The 6,839-nt window shown below is 37.4% G+C and overlaps 1 long non-coding RNA gene across 1 annotated transcript; it reads left to right on the top strand.

Moving 5' to 3' along the window:
• Positions 1-458: 458 nt before the first annotated feature.
• LOC149071107 (uncharacterized) lies at positions 459-1,925 on the top strand. The gene is made up of 2 exons (XR_016194695.1): positions 459-567; positions 1,580-1,925. It is a non-coding gene; the product is annotated as an uncharacterized LOC149071107 (long non-coding RNA).
• The last annotated feature ends 4,914 nt before the right edge of the window (positions 1,926-6,839 follow it).

Below are 6,839 nucleotides of genomic sequence, written 5' to 3'. Positions count from 1 at the left end.
CTCCCTGCACAGGTTAAGTCCATTTTCTAATTTCCAGGTTGGTATAAAATCTTTTACATTCAAAATCCATCATTAATAAAAAAAAGACAAATAGTTAGTTAATTTCGTTCAATCTAAAATTGAGTACATTTTAGTAAAATGCGTATTTTTTAAAAAGTGTATCCACATGATTAATAAAACAATAAATATCTCCATATGGTAGGTGTTGAAACCAAAAACCTTATGATGACGAGTCTCACACACGTTTCAGATTGCGAACAACAGAATAACTATTTGTCAATAATTTTCGAAATTCCGAGAAATCGTCATCAAAAAATGAATAGAAGAATCGTTTCGCGTTTACGTACAGAGGTAATTACCATTATGATGAAAGTTATAGATTGACAACAGGTGCGACAAACACAATGGCTCGAAAATCATATAAAAGGACATGCCATTACATGGTTAAGCATCAAGTTTGTTTTCTCCGCGGTTCAAGTTTCTGTTTCTCGATTTTGAAGATGGCGTCAACTTCCATGAAGTTCATTGTTGCAGTTGCAGTCGTGCTGGTCCTTTCGGAGTTCATTGGTAACGGCGTCAAGATAGTGTGTCCGTATTTCAGATTCAGGAAACCAGCGTCGTCTCCGATTGGTTAACAGTCCGAATTTCAAGTTTAAAAAGATCGAAATTCGGGTTTTTAACCACGACGCGGGTTTCCAGAATCTGAAATACGGACGCGCTATGTTCACACCCTACGATATCTTTTCTTAATTATTACCATCTGAATTGAGTTATTGGAGCTTTTTTTCGCTATTGAAATTAATAATTTTACTCAGGTTTTTCGGCAGCTGGGATGATGCGAAGATGAATTCGGGAAAGGTAATTCAATGGTTTCTGCGAGGAATTCAATCCCACGTCCTCTCACTTGCCAGGAGAGCGCGCAAGACCACTACGCTACAAAACGAACGAACCTCTTTCCTTGGAGATCATGTGCGATGAACAGGACCGGCAAACCCAACTCAGTCCAAAGGTCACATTTGCTGACACTGCCACAAGATGGCGACTTATCTGCAAAAGATGTCACTCTCCTCACAGAGGCAGTTGAATTTTCTTTGACGAATTGATCTTCGCATCAGCCAGCCATGCAATGTGATTAGAGTGCAAATTAGTGATACGTGGGTGACAAGTGATCAATAAGTAAACCGTATTCAAACCGTCGTATGAATAGCGGGGAGTGACATGACATCTTCGGATAAATAATTTTAGTTCGTTTTCTTTTAAACTTAATAAGTTTCTGAATCGCAGCGAAATTTTCGAATTGAGGAAAGTACTAACTACGGTCAAATCATTTTCTTCATTTCCTCAATGAAAATAGAAAAAAAAAACCTTCTAATTTACAAAAACGAAGAGAAAAATCGTTATCGCAGTACATACAGTTTTCTGTCGTCAGTAGAATGTCGTAACTTAAAATTGTTTTTCAGGGCAAAAAAAGAAACTCATAATCATCATGATCAGAAAAAATAACGCAATTATCGAAAATATGGTTTTTGTCTCGTATCCCAGTGATCAAAATTAAATGAGTGAGTTTTTTTATTTGCAGAATGCGGACCTCAGGCACCACGACCACCGGCCGGCCTCCCAGTTGGATTACGAGACAATGTACTACAGATACAACACCGACAGGGAGAACATCATAAAGGCAAGCGGGCTGCTGGTAATGCACCAGCTGAACCCGGAATGATGTCGAATTCAAATTTTTGAGCGATGGATCACGTGTTCTGATTAATCTCGTCTAGCACATCCAAGGCTAAATCCTCAACTGTTTGAGCCTGCTTGTGTTTAATTCAAACAGAATTAAATCAAAATTTGTTGGAATTTATAAATGTTACTTTGTTGTGATTGTAATACGAGAATTGAATAAACGTTTTCAGAACACGAAACAACTATGTTCTGTGAGTACTTCAGTTATTTTCCAACTTTTTTTGTGATTATTGTACTCCATTCCAGTGATTCTTAACCGGTGGCCACTATATGTTTCCCTTGGGTGGAATGGGATATTCTAGGGATAGAAAAGAGGGTAGATATACGACCGGATTGACAAACGCGCATGGCGGGGCCTCGGGAAAGCAAAACTTTTAATACAAACGAAATAATGAGACGCAACAACAGGAGAACATTCAGACATTTCGAAATGGGTAGCGGAGGAGGAGGAGGAAGACTCCAATTAAAATACAGTCGAACCCCCAATTACCACGTAGTAAAAAGAACAGCGAATTTGTTCGTTATACGCGAGCTTCGTTGTATCCGTACCGACTTAGAAAATGGGGCATTTAAGCAAAATGAAATTCCTCTTTTCCCTTCAAAATCGTGAATTACGAACTTGTAATCCCGAATTTCTTTGCACCTCACTTCTTGAACGTTTTGGCTTTATACCATCGCCCCACGTCCTGGAGCAGGGCCCCTGGTTTGGGATCTTTTGCGGGTCTCCCAGACCAGACTTTCACATGCCCCTTTATGATGAATTTATAGCGTGAAAAAACAGAAAAAGGATGAGAATCGTCCCGGGCCCCAGGGTTGAAGCTCTGTGAACCTCACCCTTGTGGGGGCCGCGCTTGAAACCAGTGTTTTCCAAAGTGGCCCCCTGGCCTACGGTTAAACCAACCGTATAGCTTCAATTTCGAAAGCAATCGAGGCGTTTTGTGCGTGGACATTCACTCGCACACAGTGACACCACCCCAACCAACGTCCGAATCTAGTGGTAAATGTAACAAAGGTGTTTCGGAGGTTGAGGCCTTGGGAATAAATATCTTTTCTTTCTTTAAAGGCCCCTACACACGCTGAGTTATACCTGCACAGTTACGTCTATGAACACTTCCAAGTTGCGGGCGCATTCCGCATCGTCTGAAAGGATCCATTTGTACCAATAGTTAATTTAAGGGCCCTTTCACACAGAGCAGATGCGGACGCGGGTCCGGAAAAAGTTTTAACATTAGGCATATAAGGAGCCTTTCACAAGACGATGCGGAATGTGCCCGCAACTTCGAAGTGTTCATGCGGGTCTGGTTGGCGTCCGCATGTGTCAGAACCTAAGTGCGGGCTCCGCATCCGCACATACAGGTTTTGTACATTAGACTATATGGAGCTATTCACACGACGCGGGTCCGGGTCGAACTCGCCGGTATCTTTGGCTACTTTTAAAGATGATTTTGCATGGAATTTTTTCAATTATTTGTCGTAAATACCCTTAAATACACCATATGAAGTTTCCTGTTCATCAATAGGATGCACCCACATACATCTATCCGTCCGTCTCTTTCTGAGATAAAAGAGATTTAGAAACTTTAATTGCCTTTTGTTCATACTTTACAATTTATAAAATAAAACCTGCTAACAACGGTAACTGACGGGTTCATGAAAATGTAGGCGCTACTGAGAATGGCATTTGATTTCTGTGAGAAAAAAAAAAAAACCACTATAAAATTTGCGATCTATGCAACACGTAAAATGATAAGCAGTTCTATAATTCATTACGATGATTATATTAATTGACTAAATAATTTAATAATTATTAACATAAATATAATTAATTTTTTTCTTTTGAAATGTTTAAAATAATTTAAAAATATAAATATTTAAAATTTATTTTTAAAATTATTTTTTTTTAATTTTTAATCTTTAATAATTTTATTAGACAATGTTATCTAAAGACGGCGTTTAATTAGGGCCGGATTAAGACGTTTGAAGGCCCTAAGCACTTGAATAGTTTTGTGGAGCCCCCACCCCCCCGATACCTACAAATATATTTTACTCGATATTGAGTCTATAAACTGAAAACAAAGAGTGAAATTTTATATTTCAGAAATGACTAATCTTTCTCTAAGGATGGGATTCCACTCTAAAAGGTTTATGAAAGTTATTTTATTTTATAAAACATTCGAGCAAATGCAACCGATCAGCTTATTGGTTGCATTTGTAAAATAATTATTATAAAAAATTTTTATTGTGTAATCCAGGCTTAAGACAGAATTGCGATGAGAATATTTCTAAGCACAGACATTTTGAAAGTCTCCACCCCTCCCCTTTTTTCTACTTGCAAAGTCTCCCATCTCCTGAATCTTTTTTTTTTTTTTTTTGGAACATCATTGGATGGTTTTTTGGAATTTTTCTTTCATATTTTTCCGAAAAGACTGATCTTAGATTTTTTTTTTAAATCTTTCGAAAATATTTTAAGATATTTTCTCCCATCGACTACTTGTAAAGATCGAACTGAAGGCATCTTTATACTCATATTCTATGGGGGCTCTAGATTAAACCACTAAAGAATGGCTCTAGGCAGTGCTCGCCCGCATGTTTAGTGCTCGTGTGAAAGGACATGCGGATTGGGACCCGCGTCCGCAATCGCTCCGATTGAAAGGGCTCATAAGCATCGAGAGGAACAAATATTGCCATAGAACATGGTATCGCAAACCACGTTTACTCGGTGAATATCGCAAAAATACTTATGAAGGGTTTGACGTCGAGTGGGACAAAAAGCCAGTAATAAATAGGGAAAAAACATCTATTTCACAGCATGATTGCAACACAGCCTGTGGCGTCAACACAACTCGTGTAATCATTTCATTTCGTCTACTTTCTGACATTGAACTGTGCTGCACAGTCTGCATTGTAATCATGCTGTCAAGTAAATGGTTTTTGTACTTATTATTGGCCTCTCACTCGACGTCACACCCTTCATAAGTATTTCCGCGTTTTTCACCAATTTAACGTGGATTGCTATACCATTTTCTACGGCAATTTTCGCTCCTTTTGATGCCTAATAGCATCCCTCTTGGCGGGATGGGCGGAGATACTGGGGGCTCCAGCGTCAAAAGTGGAGTCGACTGATGTAATGCATATACTTTATGTACATATGAATTGACATCATAATCGTGCCCCCCCCCCCCGAGCAATAATGACCGTGTCCCTGCAGACTTGAATCTCCGCCGATGATCCCTCTGAGTTTGTCGCGACTACAAAGCAACACGCTGTAGATTCACTGGGAGTTCATGGAAATGTGTGTATGGATTATGAGAACTCAGCGTAGTTTGTGTAAGTTGTGAAGCACTCAGGGAAAATGGAGATTTTAGGAGCTCATTGAAATTTCAGAACGGATTTTGAGGACTTGATTGGAGACCTTGGATTGAATAATTTATCATTGTAGACCTGTTGCTCTCTGCGCAAGACTTTTCAAAAGAGTGATCGGCTCGCGGCATATGTGGACTGCTGTATGAATGAAAATGTATAAAAAACCATAATAAACAATAATCAACGTTTTTACACAACAAAAATCTATACATAAAATTACTTTTCTGCGCGTGTATATGTTCTCAATGGAAATCCATGACTTTGGACCAATTTACGATACTTTTTGCATTCATACCAAAAAAAAAGACTCGTCATGAGCGATAGGATACTTGTAACGTTTGTCAGAATCAGCCTAAATAATCAAAGAAAATTGTCTGGTCAAAATGATTTCTCTGCTTCAAAAAAGATTTTGGGAATGTTTACATTAGTTTGTCACTTCTGTGATGCTACGAGTATAGAGAGAACCCGAAAGCTCCTCGTGTATTATTGCTAGTCATATTATAAATTTATTACTATTAGAAATATCAACATAAGCTGGACATGCATAAATGTTCCAGTTGCTTGAGAAATCCCGAAGAAATTACATAAAAATGGTCACTTAAAAATATAAAAAAATAATCGCAATTTATTTTAATCATAAGTATCCTTGATTTCATCATACATCGATAGTGAAAACAGAAACTTTTCTAGTCAAGGTAAACCATAATTAATATATTTAGAAGTGGTAATTTTATCGAGGATATTCCACAAAATTTTCTATTTTTTTTGAATAACATTATACGTCTATGAAACACCAATATTCAAAAAACATCCGCATATAAGTGAAAGTTTCTTGGAGAAAAGAAAAATTAAGTGAATTAACCAGTTGCCAAAACCTGTTGGCAATAATGACGTTAATGGTGTTTTTTTATGATATTTTTGATCAACCAGATCCAAGGGATTCGTTTTTTTAAAAAAAGAAACTCTTCAAACACTGATTACATGGGAATGTGATAACCTATTATAATTTTTCTTCTTCTATTATTAAGGCAAAAAATAAACGAGAAATGACGTGCAGTTGCCGTGATGATAACACTCAGAAAAGAATTTTTATAGAGTGAAACCTGATAGAGCCAAAAATTCTTGCGGTTTCACCGTTTCGATTCTCAGCTGCTAAAACTTTCTCTATTTGTAATTTAATGCTATTTGTATGCTACAGCATGCACCAGTTTCGTGTCCTCGACGACAATAATCTCATGTTGAAGCATTTTTTTTTCGGCAACTCTAATAATAGTGAGCATTTTCCACTTTTTAATGGACATGTAATTCAAAAAAATTATGAATTTAGTACGCTTCTCATCACCCGGGGGGGGGGGGGGTTCCCCCGACAAAAGTACGGGGTGGGGGCACATACGGATTTCAAAAACTGGTAAAGTGTTGGAAATGCTTCAAGTGGTGGTGCCACGAGATGTGTTCACCGTCAACAAAAATTAAAACTTTGGTTTCTGTATAGTTGACTAAATAATTTATTTACTCATAAACATATAATAAACTTATTTATGTATAAAAATGTATAAAATACATTTTTTCATCTCCTAAATTTATTATAAGTTGAGAGCAGATTATGTGCACTAAAAAGTGGTGTAACGTGCTCTAAATATGCTCTCGAAAATTCCAAAATATGCATTTAAAAATGGCAAAATATGTATGTAAAATGGCCAAAATATCCACGTAAAATTCCAAAATATGCACTAAAA

This window comes from Pholcus phalangioides, unplaced genomic scaffold (assembly GCF_987345545.1).
Source record: "Pholcus phalangioides strain wild (caught in Gottingen) unplaced genomic scaffold, Ppha-v1.0 ptg000019l_1, whole genome shotgun sequence".
Taxonomy (NCBI): domain Eukaryota; kingdom Metazoa; phylum Arthropoda; class Arachnida; order Araneae; family Pholcidae; genus Pholcus; species Pholcus phalangioides.
The sequence above is the reverse complement of the archived record's forward strand: the minus strand, read 5'-3'. Positions and strand labels throughout refer to the sequence as shown.